At 40.9% G+C, this 12,705-nt stretch overlaps 1 protein-coding gene across 4 annotated transcripts in view; it reads right to left on the bottom strand.

The window, feature by feature from the left end:
- The window catches only part of MAP3K2 (mitogen-activated protein kinase kinase kinase 2), a 93,251-nt gene that overhangs the window by 72,867 nt on the left and 7,679 nt on the right, over positions 1–12,705 (bottom strand). For 2 of the 4 annotated variants that reach the window (XM_081243119.1, XM_081243120.1), the window contains exon 2: positions 9–39. The exons of the other annotated variants lie outside the window; for them this stretch is intronic. The gene's annotated coding sequence lies outside the window, so the exon portion shown is untranslated. The remainder of the gene's footprint in view (positions 1–8; positions 40–12,705) is intronic. 4 annotated transcript variants of the gene reach the window in all.

Genomic DNA, 12,705 nt, shown 5'->3' with positions numbered 1-12,705 from the left:
ATACTCACCTGCATTTTAACATTCAACAGGTCATGCTCCCTATAAAAATAAAAATAGCAAGCATAGTGGTTAGGAGCTCAGACTGTGGAGCCAAACTGCCAGGGTTTGAAATCTGCATCTGCCACTCACTAGCTGTGTAATCTTAGGCAAATGACTCAATCTCTCTTTGCCTTAATTTTCTTATCTGTAACAGGAAGATTTATATAGGTATAATCATCACCAGATTGCCACAGAAATTAAACAACTTAATGTCTGTAAAGTGCTTAGAATGGGCCTAGCATATAGTAGTAATTATGTAAATGTTTGCTAAAATTCAGTTGATATATTAAGGTTTTTTTTTTTCTCTTTCTTAGTTCTTAAATCATACTAAGAATGTTGGGGGATTTATTTTAAATGTCTACAAACCTTAATTCTTTTGTACATTTTATTAAATGGATCTTAAAGGAGAATGGGGTAGCTCTTCAGTCAATACTCTAAGAAATTTGGGCCTTTTAAAAACTTTCAGGACTTCCCTGGTGGTACAGTGGTTAAGAATCTGCCTGCAATGCAGGGGACACGGGTTCAAGCCCTGGTCCGGGAAGATACCACATGCCACGGAGCAGCTACGCCCGGGCGCCACAACTACTGAGCCTGCGTTCTAGAGCCTGCGCGCCACAACTACTGAGGCTGCGTGCCACAACTACTGAAGCCCATGCACCTAGAACCTGTGCTCCTCAACAAGAGAAGCCACCTCAATGAGAAGCCCACGCATCGCAACAAAGAGTAGGCCCCACTCGCGGCAACCAGAGAAAGCCCGCAGGCAGCAATGAAGACCCAACGCAGCCAAAAAAAAAAAAAAAAAATCTCTCAAATCACTGTAGGCTGATGTAGATGTATTCGTACCCTGACTGGTATTCCCTGATAATTCTATCATGCACTAGAGAGGAAAAAACTCAACATTAGTTTACCAAAAATGTCACAAAATTCCCTGACAATAATGATAATGATGGCTTTCAAAGCCCATTTCCTCATCTATAAAATGGGGACAGTAACTGTACCTACTTCATGTGATTATTATAAGGCTTAAATGAAATATCTGTAAAGCACTTAGAACAATACCAAAGCATAGCGAACACTCAAAAAAATAATAATAAGTTTATTAAGTTCAGCTTTGGAACCCACACAACCTTATTCAGAATCCACTCTTACATGCTACATTATATTGCCTCTCATTTGTCCACCAACACTTAGCCCCTGCCTACTGTGTACCAATATGCACCCCTCGCTAATCTCCTGGATTTTAAAAATGACAAAACACCAAATTCTAAAATACCGATGTCTTTTTAAAATTCTAAAATCTATCCAAAGCTTAAAAAATAAGCAAATATGTATACCTTATACTGGTATAATAAAATCACAGCCAGGGTTATATTCAAAATAGGATTATGTTGAGCACACTCATTCTGCTGGTAGCAGTCGGACACTTTCTATTGCTTATATAAAACAAAACTGCCAAATAATATGAAACATAGTACTTCTCAGTCAGAACTCTGAATTCAATATATATTGCCAGAACCTCAAATTCCAACATAAAACCCCAAGGCTAGCCAATTTTCATCAAATCAATTCCAATAATCCCTTTCATTTCATGCTGAGTAAAAAAGTTATGTGTACCGGGCTGTGTCCTCATGATACAGTAAGCTCCTGGAGGGCAAGGAACATTACTTACAAATCTTTATATCTCCTGAAGCACCTAAAAGCACTTTGTAAATAGCTAGGCCATTAACAAATACCTTATACCTCAAATTTGAATCTCTTTACTACCACAACAAAACACAGCACACACCTGTTTCAGTCAATCCAATCTACCTGCCTTCCCCAAAGGACTTGATAGATCCTACTTACTGGGCCTTGGCTTCCGTTCATCTCCTGAACGCCCATTTGCCCCTCCTCTTTAGAAATTCTTACTCCTAACATTCATCTCAAAACAACCTATTCATGAAACCTTTTCCAATTAACTTAATTGCCACTCTGAGCACTTTGCCCCCTATTTCCCCGATTTCTGGGCATGATCTCCTACATATCCAATTTGAAAATTCTAAAATTTTTGTCCACTGTGGCTTTTGCCATGTTTTCATTAGGCTAAGCTGACATTTAGGTATCCTTCATTCCTGTAAGATCAAAAGTATTACGGCTATCATTATTTAATTAAATACAGCTTCAGCATTTCAATATTATATTACTACCTATACTTTTGTACTTAATTTTTATATTTTATAATATATTATCTGTGATATTCCCATGGTACTTTGTATTTGCACATATGTACAGTAAACCGTTAAGTCCCAGGTTGCTAAGGACAGTCCCAGTTTATTTTTTAAAATCTTTATTGGAGTATAATTGCTTTACAGTAGTGTGTTTCTGCTTTATAACAAAGTGAATCAGATACATATATCCCCAAATCTCCTCCCTCTTGAGTCTCCCTCCCACCCTCCCTATCCCACCACTCTAGGTGGTCACAAAGCACGGAGCTGATCTCCCTGTGCTATGTGGCTGCTTCCCACTAGCTATCTATTTTAGATTTGGTAGTGTATATATGTCCATGCCACTCTCTTCATCTCAGCATACCCTTCCCCCTCCCCATGTCCTCAAGTCCATTCTCTATGTCTGTGTCTTTATTCCTGTTCTTCCCCTAGTTCTTCAGTAACTTTTTTTTTTTAAGATTCTATATGTGTTAGCATACGGTATTTGTTTTTCTCTTTCTTACTTCACTCTGTATGACAGACTCTAGGTCCATTCACCTCACTACAAATAACTCAATTTCGTTTCTTTTTATGGCTGAGTAATATTCCATTGTATATATGTGCCACATCTTCTATATCCATTCATCTGTCGATGGACACTTAGGTTGCTTCCACGTCCTGGCTATTGTAAATAGAGCTGCAATGAACATTGTGGTACATGACTCCTTTTGAATTATGGTTTTCTCAGGGTACATGCCCAGTAGTGGGATTGCTGGGTTGTATGGTAGTTCTATTTTTAATTTTTTAAGGAACCTCCATACTGTTCTCCATACTGGATGTATCAATTTACATTCCCACCAACAGTGCAAGAGGGTTCCCTTTTCTCCAAACCCTCTCCATCATTTACTGTTTGTAGATTTCTTGCCAATGGCCATTCTGACTGGTGTGAGGTGATACCTCACAGTAGTTTTGATTTGCATTTCTCTAATGATTAGTGATGTTGAGCACCCTTTCATGTGTTTGTTGGCAATCTGTGTATCTTTTTTAGAGAAATGTCTATTTAGGTCTTCTACCCATTTTTGGACCGGGTTGTTTGTTTTTTTGATATTGATTGCATGACCTGATTGTAAATTTTGGAGATTAGTGCTTTGTCAGTTGCTTCATTTGCAAATATTTTCTCCCGTTCTGAGGACTGTCTTTTTGTCTTGCTTATGTTTTCCTTTGCTGTGCAAAAGCTTTTAAGTTTCGTTAGGTCCCACTTGTTTATTTTTGGTTTTATTTCTATTTCTCTACAAGGTGGATCAAAAAGGATCTTACTGTGATTTATGTCATAGAGTGTTCTGCCCATGTCTTCCTCTAGAGTTTTATAGTGTCTGGCCTTACATTTAGCTCTTTAATCCATTTTGAGCTTATTTTTATGTATGGTTTTAGGCAGTGCTCTAACTTCATTCTTTTACATGTAGTTGTCCATTTTCCCAGCACCACTCATTGAAGAGACTGTCTGTTCGCCAATGTATATTCTTACCTCCTTTATCAAAAATAACATGACCATATGTGCGTGGGTTTATCTCTGGGCTTTCTATCCTGCTCCATTGATTTGTATTTCTGTTTTTGTGCCAGTACCATACTGTCTTGATTACTGTAGCTTTGTAGTATAGTCTGAAGTCAGGGAGCCTGATTCCTCTAGCTCTGTTTTTCTTTCTCAAGATTGTTTTGGCTATTCAGGGTCTTTTGTGTTTCCATACAAACTGTGCAATTTTTTGTTCTAATTCTGTGAAAAATGCCATCGGTAGTTTGATAGGGATCGCACTGAATGTATAGATTGTTTTGAGAGGTATAGTCATTTTCACAATGTTGATTCTTCCAATCCAAGAACATGGTGTATCTCTCCATCTGTTTGTATCATCTTTCATTTCTTTCATCAGTGTCTTATAGTTTTCTGCATACAGGTCTTTTGTCTCCTTAGGTAGGTTTATTCCTAGGTATTTTATTCTTTTTGTTGCAATGGTAAATGGGAGTGTTTCCTTAATTTCTCTTTCTGATTTTTCATCATTAGTGTATAGGAATGCAAGAGATTTCTGTGCATTAATTTTGTATCCTGCTACTTTACCTACCAAATTGATTAATTAGCTCTAGTAGTGTTCTGGTTGCATCTTTAGGATTCTCTATGTATAGTGTCATGTCATCTGCAAACAGTGACAGCTTTACTTCTTCTTTTCCAATTTGGATTCCTTTTCTTTTTCTTCTCTGATCGCCGTGGGTAAAACTTCTAAAACTATGTTGAACAATAATGGTCAGAGTGGACAACCTTGTCTTGTTACTGATCTTAGAGAAAATGGTTTCAGTTTTTCACCACTGAAAACAATGTTGGCTGTGGGTTTGTCATGTATGGCCCTTATGATGTTGAGGTAAGTTCCCTCTACACCTACTCTCTGAAGGGTTTTATCATAAATGGGTGTTGAATTTTGTCAAAAGCTTTTTCTGCATCTACTGAAATGATCATATGGTTTTTCTCCTTCAATTTGTTAATATGATGTATCACATTGATTGATTTACATATACTGAAGAATCCTTGCATTCCTGGGATAAACCCCACTTGATCATGGTGTATGATCCTTTTAATGCGCTGTGGGATTCTGTTTGCTAGTATTTTCTTGAGGATTTTTTGCAACTATGTTCATCAGTGATAATGGCTTGTAGTTTTCTTTGTGACATCTTTGTCTGGTTTTGGTATCAGGGTGATGGTGGCCTTGTAGAATGAGTTTGGGAGTGTTCTTCTCTGTGCGATATTTTCTAAGAGTTTGAGAAGGATAGGTGTTAGCTCTTCTCTAAATGTTTGATAGAATTCGCCTGTGAAGCCATTTGGTCCTGGGCTTTTGTTTGTTGGAAGATTATTAATCACAGTTTCAATTTCAGTGCTTGTGATTGGTCTGTTCATATTTTCTATTTCTTCCTGGTTCAGTCTCAGAAGGTTGTGCTTTTCTAAGGATTTGTCCATTTCTTCCAGGTTGTCCATTTTATTGGCATAGAGTTGCTTGTAGTAATCTCTCATGATCCTTTGTATTTCTGCAGTGTCAGTTGTACCTTCTCCTTTTTCATTTCTAACTCTATTGATTTGAGTGTTCTCCCTTTTTTTCTTGATGAGTCTGGCTAATGGCCTATCAATTTTGTTTATCTTCTCAAAGAACCAGCGTTTAGTTTTACTCATCTTTGCTATTGTTTCCTTCATTTTCTTTCATTTATTTCTGATCTGACCTTTATGATTTCTTTCCTTCTGCTAACTTTGGTGGTTTTTTGTGCTTCTTTCCCCAATTCCTTTAGGTGTAAGTTTAGGTTGTCTGAGATGTTTCTTGTTTCTTGAGTTAGGACTGTATTGCTATAAACTTCCCTCTTGGAACTGCCTTTGCTCCATCCCATAGGTTTTGGGTCATCGTGTTTTCTCATTTGTTTCTAGGTATTCTTTTATTCCATCTTTGATTTCTTCAGTGATTTCTTGGTTATTTAGTAATGTATTGTTTAGCCTCCATTTGTTTGTATTTTTTACATTTCCCTGTAATTAATATCTAGTCTCATAACGTTGTGGTCGGAAAATATACTTGATATAATTTCAATTTTCTTAAATTTACCAAGGATTGATTTGTGTCCCAAGATATGATCTATCCTGGAGAATGTTCCATGAGCACTTGAGAAGAAAGTGTGTTCTGTGGTTTTTGGATGGAATGTCCTATAAATATCAATTAAGTCCATCTTGTTTAATGTATCATTTAAAGCTTGTGTTTCCTTATTTATTTTCATTTTGGATCATCTGTCCATTGGTGAAAGTGGGGTATTAAAGTCTCCTACTATGATTCTGTTACTGTTGATTTCCCCTTTTATGGCTGTTACCATTTGCCTTATATATTGAGGTGCTCCTATGCTGTGTGCATAAATATTTACAACTGTTATATCTTCTTCTTGGATTGATCCCTTGATCATTATGTAGTGTCCTTCTTTGTCTCTTGTACTAGTCTTTATCTTAAAGTCTATTTTATCTGATATGAGAATTGCTACTCCAGCTTTCTTTTGATTTCCATTTGCATGGAATATCTTTTTCCATCCCCTCACTTTCAGTCTATATGTGTCCCTCGGTCTGAAGCAGGTCTCTTGAAGACAGCATATATATGGGTCTTTTTTTTTTGTATCCATTCAGCCACTCTGTGTCTTTTGGTCAGAGTATTTAATCCATTTACATTTAAAGTAGTTATTGATATGTATTACCATTTTCTTTATTGTTTTGGCTTTGTTATTATAGGTTTTTTCCTTCTCTTGTGCTTCCTGCCTCAAGAAGTTACTTTAGCATTTGTTGTAAAGCTGGTTTGGTGGTACTGCATTCTCGCAGCTTTTGCTTGTCTGTAAAGGTTTTAATTTCTCCATCAAATCTGAATGAGATCCTTGCTGGGTAGAGTAATCTTGGTTGTAGGTTTTTTTCCCCTTTCAGCACTTTAAGTATGTCCTGCCACTCCCTTCTGGCGTGCAGAGTTTCTGCTGAAAGATCAGCTGCTAACCTCCCGGGGATTCCCTTGTATGTTACTTTTTGTTTCTCCCTTGCTGCTTTTAATATTTTTCCTTTGTATTTAATTTTTGATAGGTTGATTAATATGTGTCTTGGCTTATTTCTCCTTGGATTTATCCTGTATGGGACTCTGCACTTCCTGGACTTGAATGGCTGTTTCCTTTCCCATATTAGGGAAGTTTTCAACTATAATCCCTTCAAATATTTTCTCAGTCCCTTTCTTTTCCTCTTCTTCTACTGGGCCCCCTATAATTTGAATGTTGGTGCATTTAATGTTGTCCCAGAAGTCTCTGAGACTGTCCTCAATTCTTTCCATTCTTTTTTCTTTATTCTGCTCTGCGGTAGTTATTTCCACTATTTTATCTTCCAGGTCACTTATCCGTTCTTCTGCCTCAGTTATTCTGCTATTGATTCCGTCTAGAGGACTTTTAATTTCATTTCTTGTGTTATTCATCATTGTTTGTTTGCTCTTTAGGTCTTCTAGGTCCTTGTTAAATGTTTCTTGTATTTTCTCCATTCTATTTCCAAGATTTTGGATCATCTTTACTATCATTACTCTGAATTCTTTTTCAGGTAGAGCGCCTATTTCCTCTTCATTTGTTAGGTCTGGTGGGTTTTTATCTTGCTCCTTCATCTGCTGTGTGTTTCTCTGTCTCCTCATTTTGCTTAACTTACTGTTTGGGGTCTCCTTTTCACAGGCTACAGGTTTGTAGTTCCCATTGTTTCTGGTGTCTGCCCCCAGTGGCTAAGGTTGGTTCAGTGGGTTGTGTAGGCTTCCTGGTGGAGGAGACTACTGCCTGTGTTCTGGTGGGTGAGGCTGGATCTTATCTTTATGGTGGGCAGGACCGTGTCCAGTGGTGTGTTTTGGGATGTCTGTGACCTTATTATGATTTTAGGCAGCCTCTCTGCTAATGAGTGGGGTTGTGTTCCTGTCTTGCTAGTTGTTTGGCGTAGGGTGTCCAGCACTGTAGTTGCTGGTCATTGAGTGGACCTGGGTCTTAGCGTTGAGATGGAGATCTCTGAAAGAGCTTTCGCTGTTTGATATTATGTGGAGCCAGGAGGTCTCTGGTGGACCAATGTCCTGAACTTGGCTCTCCCACCTCAGTGGCACAGGCCTGACACCCAGCCAGAGCACCAAGACTCTGTCAGCCACATGGCTCAGAGGAAAAGGGAGGGAGGGAGAGAAAAGAAAAAAAGAAAGAGGAGAGAAATACAGAAAGAGAGAAAGAAAAGAAGGAAGGAAGGGAGAGAGAGAGAGAGAAAGAAAAAAAGGAAGAACAGGAAGGAAGGAAGGAAGCGGAGAAAGGAAAAAAGAAATGAAGGAAGGAAGAAGAGAAAGAAAGGAGGGAAAGAAAGAGAGAAAGAAGGAAGAGAAAGAACAAAGGAAGGAAGGAAGGGAGAGAAGAAAAAAGAGAAAGAAAAGAAAGAAAGAAAAAGAACGAAAGAAAGAAAAAGAAAAGAATGAGGAAGGAAGAAAGAAAAAGCTATTAAAACAAAAAAATTATAAAAATAAACAAAGTAAAAGTAATTAAAAGAAAAAGACAAGAAGAGAGAAACCAAATCAAAAAACAAATCCACCAATGCTAACAATCACTAAAAAACTGTATTAAAAAGAAAAACAAAACCAACATGGACAGACAGAACCCTAGGACAAATGGTAAAAGCAAAGCTACACAGATAAAATCACACAAAGTCCACCAACTCAATTTTCGGATGATCTGTTGCCTATTCAGGTATTCCAGAGATGCAGAATTCATCAAGTTTATTGTGGAGATTTAATCCACTGCTCCTGAGGCTCCTGGAAGAGATTTCCCTTTCTCTTCTTTGTTCATACAGCTCCTGGGGTTCAGCTTTGGATTTGGCCCCGCCTGTGCATGTAGGTCGCCTGAGGGCATCTGTTCTTTGCTCAGACAGGACAGGGTTAAAGTGTGGCAGAGGCCGACGTGATGGTGCAACAGTCTGAGGCACACTGTGTGTTTTCCCAGGGAAGTTGTCCCTGGATCATGGGACCCTGGCAGTGGCGGGCTGCACAGGCTCCTGGGAGGGGAGGTGTGGATAGTGACCTGTGCTTGCACACAGGCTTCTTAGCGGCTGCAGCAGCAGCCTTAGCATTTTATGCCCGCCTCTGGGGTCCACGCTGATAGCCGCGGCTCGCGACCGTCTCTGGAGCTCATTTAGGCGGTGCTCTGAATCCCCTCTCCTCACGCACAACAAAGCAATGGCCTCTTCTTGCCTCTTAGGCAGGTCCAGACTTTTTCCAGGACCCCCTCCCAGCTAGCTGTGGTGCACTAGCCCCCTTCAGGCTGTGTTCACGCAGCCAACCCCAGTCCTCTCCCTGAGATCTGAACTCAGAAGGCAAAGCCTCAGCTCCCAGCTCCCACCCGCCCCAGTGGGTGAGCAGACAAGCCTCTCGGGCTGGTGAGTGCTGGCTGGCACCGATCCTCTATGCAGGAATCTCTCCACTTTGCCCTCTGCACCTCTATTGCTGTGCTCTCTTCGTGGCTCCGAAGCTTCCCCCCGTCACCACCCATCTCCACCAGTGAAGGGGCTTCCTAGTGTGTCAAAACTTCTCCTCCTTCACAGCTCCCTCCCAGAGGTGCGGGTCCCATCCCTATTCTTTGGTCTCTGTTTTTTCTTTTTTCTTTTGCCCTACCCAGGTATGTAGGGAGTTTCTTGCCTTTTGGGAAGTCTGAGGTCTTCTGCCAGTGTTCAGTAGGTGTTCCACAGGAACTGTTCCACATGTAGATGTGTTTCTGATGTATTTGTGGGGAGGAACGTGATCTCCATGTCTTACTCCTCTGCCATCTTGCAGGTCTTCCCCAGTTTATTTTTGTTGCTCCAAGATCATTATTAAAATAGCATCCTTTCACTTTCAAAAGTAGCCCAGTTTGGATGACTAATTATGAGGTCACCCTAATATGTCTGTCTCTCCCCAACCAGAATGGAGTCTATGACTACAGGAACAATGATCAATTTATTTATCTTCAGTGCTAACACAGAGAAGGCAGTCAAACATTTTAGTAATAACTGTGCACATGAACAGCTAAAACTAGATAACAAACTTACTAAAAGCTTATTTTACTGATTCCTAAGATTTTTCAATAAACATTCAGTGAATTTAAAAATTAAAATAGAAAGAAAAACAATGTGAATACTTCCATTAAAAAATCACTTATAGGGCTTCCCTGGTGGCGCAGTGGTTGAGAGTCCGCCTGCCGATGCAGGGGACACGGGTTCGTGCCTCAGTCTGGGAAGATCCCACATGCCGCGGAGTGGCTGGGCCCGTGAGCCATGGCCACTGAGCCTGCGCGTCCGGAGCCTGTGCTCCGCAACGGGAGAGGCCACAACAGTGAGAGGCCCGCATACCGCAAAAAAAAAAAAAAAATCACTTATATACTCCAACAACACAATGAAAAAATTATCATTAATAAAACATCCGTACAGCCTTTTAGGTCTGATTATACAAGAGAAAACAGGCTGGAATAATATCTTCAAAACGCTGAGGGAAAAATAACTGCCAATCTAGACTTTCACTCACAACTAAAATGTCATTCAAGAACAAGAGCTAAAAATTTCCAACAAACAGAAATCGTAATTTATCACCAACAGACCCTTCTTAGTTGAGGAACTTCTAAAGGATATACTTCATGAAAAAGGAAAGTGATTCCAGGAGAACGAAAGCTGGAAAAAATTGGTAAACGTGGTTAACTTACACATATATTAATTGTATTAATAGAATAAAATGCTTAATTCGAGGAACTGAAAAATAACAAGGTAGAATTATTGTACCAAATGACTATAACGAAAGGAGGGACTCATCCATAGTGGCCTTCTTCTGGAAGCTTGTCCCTTCTACCACGACCACCTCCAACCACCCATTTGATTACTAAGTGTCACCAAATTAGCTCAGTGTGGTCCCACACCATAACTGATGGTCCAGAGGTGGGCAATTGGCCCAAGCAGGAGCAAACACGGACAATCTTTAGAAACTACAAACAGATTACCGAAAGCAAAGAGTGGAGTCAACAGGTCCCAAATTGGTGTTAATGAAGTGCTACATGCCTTGTCCATGTCTCCTCCTATTTCTGCTGTCTGAAATGCTTCCTCCCTTTTTCTATTCGTCTAAACAAGGACCCAGCTTAAGCCTCCCCTACCCCCCTCATCTGGACATCTTTCCTTCTATGAATAAGACGTGGAAACTAATTCACGTCTGTGGACAGCCAGTGTGCTAGGAAGTTCACGTACATTCGTGCTTCACCTGAGCTGCCCTGGAATGACAGCACTTGCTGCCCCTCCGCCCATCAGAGCAGTCACGTTTCTTACAGGATATTACCTTACCTAACAGCTTCCCAACCAGGCTTGATGTTTACACGTGCTCTCTGCAGCTTGACTATAACACTCTCCAATACAGGAACCACGCATTCTACTTCACTCTTACCTCATCTGCTGTACCTCTCCCCTCCCTTTCGAAATACACCCTCCCTTCTCATTACCACTGCAACTACCACTAATAACGAAAGCTTCTACGTACAATATGTTACATCGTGCTGACGCTCTGCTAAATGCTTTACAAACATTTCATTCAATCCTCACGATAATCCTGTAAAGTAGGTATTATCTCCCCATTTCACAGAGGAAGAAAAAGGCCCAGAGATTTTAAAGAACATGCTCTCTCACAGGAGGATGAACCTAGATCTAGAAAACATCACTGTGGACTCCCGCAACTACCGCATCCCCTACTGTGGCTTCCCACCCCTCACTCTCACCTGCAGTGATAGTTTGTACCATGTCAAACTACAGTTCCCAGAATCCTCTTCCCACATGGTTCCAGGTTAGAGCTGGCCAAAGATGGACATTACTCTCGGGAGACTATGGTTAGATGCAGAGTTGCCAGAAGAGTTCACCGTGTCTCTGCTGTCCCCTGCACTGCAGGCGGCTCTTCTTCCTGATTGCCAACCCTGCTGACCAAACAGCAACCTCAGCCCCACCACCAAAAGCCTGACAGAAGACCACAGAACAGGGAGCTATGCAGAGGCAACAGCTTTCCATACTTTCCACCAGCTCTACTGTGCAGTCCCACTCCAGCATCTGGGCATACCTAGCTTCTCAGATTCACCTGCAAACTCTCACTTGCCCACTGCACCACTGCTTCAGGAAGGCTGATTAGTGACTTCTCTGATCTGCCGATTCCCCCATACAGACTCTGGTTTCCAAGTTTCTCCCACAACTCCGTAAGGTCTTCCTCCTTTCATAAATCCCTTAATTCCATAATACCATAGCAGTTCTTCTTCTGTGACTGAATCCTAACTCATGCAACTACTCAAGACTCCCCCCATCTACTGACCAAGATCTCTGCAACTTTCCCTTTTGAGATCTTCCTGCATAACCAAATCTAGGCCACTCAGTCCTTTCATAATCCCCAATCAAGCCTTCTTTTTTTGTGTGTGTGTGGTATGCGGGCCTCTCACTGTTGTGGCCTCTCCCATTGCAGAGCACAGGCTCCGGACGCACAGGCTCAGTGGCCATGGCTCACGGGCCCAGCCGTTCTGGGCATGTGGGATCTTCCCAGACCGGGGCACGAACCCGTGTCCCCTGCATCGGCAGGCGGACTCTCAACCACTGCGCCACCAGGGAAGCCCAAGCCTTCTTTTATAGGTCCTGAGCTGCCCATCTTTGAAAACAGGCTGAAGTGTCCCTCATTCTAAAGAAGCCATATCTCCCTTACTTGATCCTCCCGTTTGCAAAAGAGCAAGATTTACATGAGAGAAAACACTAGAGTGGATATCAGATTAACAAAAGCCAATACCAATTTATTAACTAAGGACAAAATAAGCTAAGCACTCTTAAGGTACTTCTGTGCTTTGGTTAGAGATGTGAAGATGGAGAAAGAAAGAATATGGACACAGAAAGATTCTGAGGAAAAAAAAATTT

Source organism: Mesoplodon bidens (genome assembly GCF_964165515.1).
Source record: "Mesoplodon bidens genome assembly, chromosome: 8".
Taxonomy (NCBI): domain Eukaryota; kingdom Metazoa; phylum Chordata; class Mammalia; order Artiodactyla; family Ziphiidae; genus Mesoplodon; species Mesoplodon bidens.
Note: the sequence above shows the minus strand (reverse complement) of the source record. Positions and strands in the feature narration are given on the sequence as shown.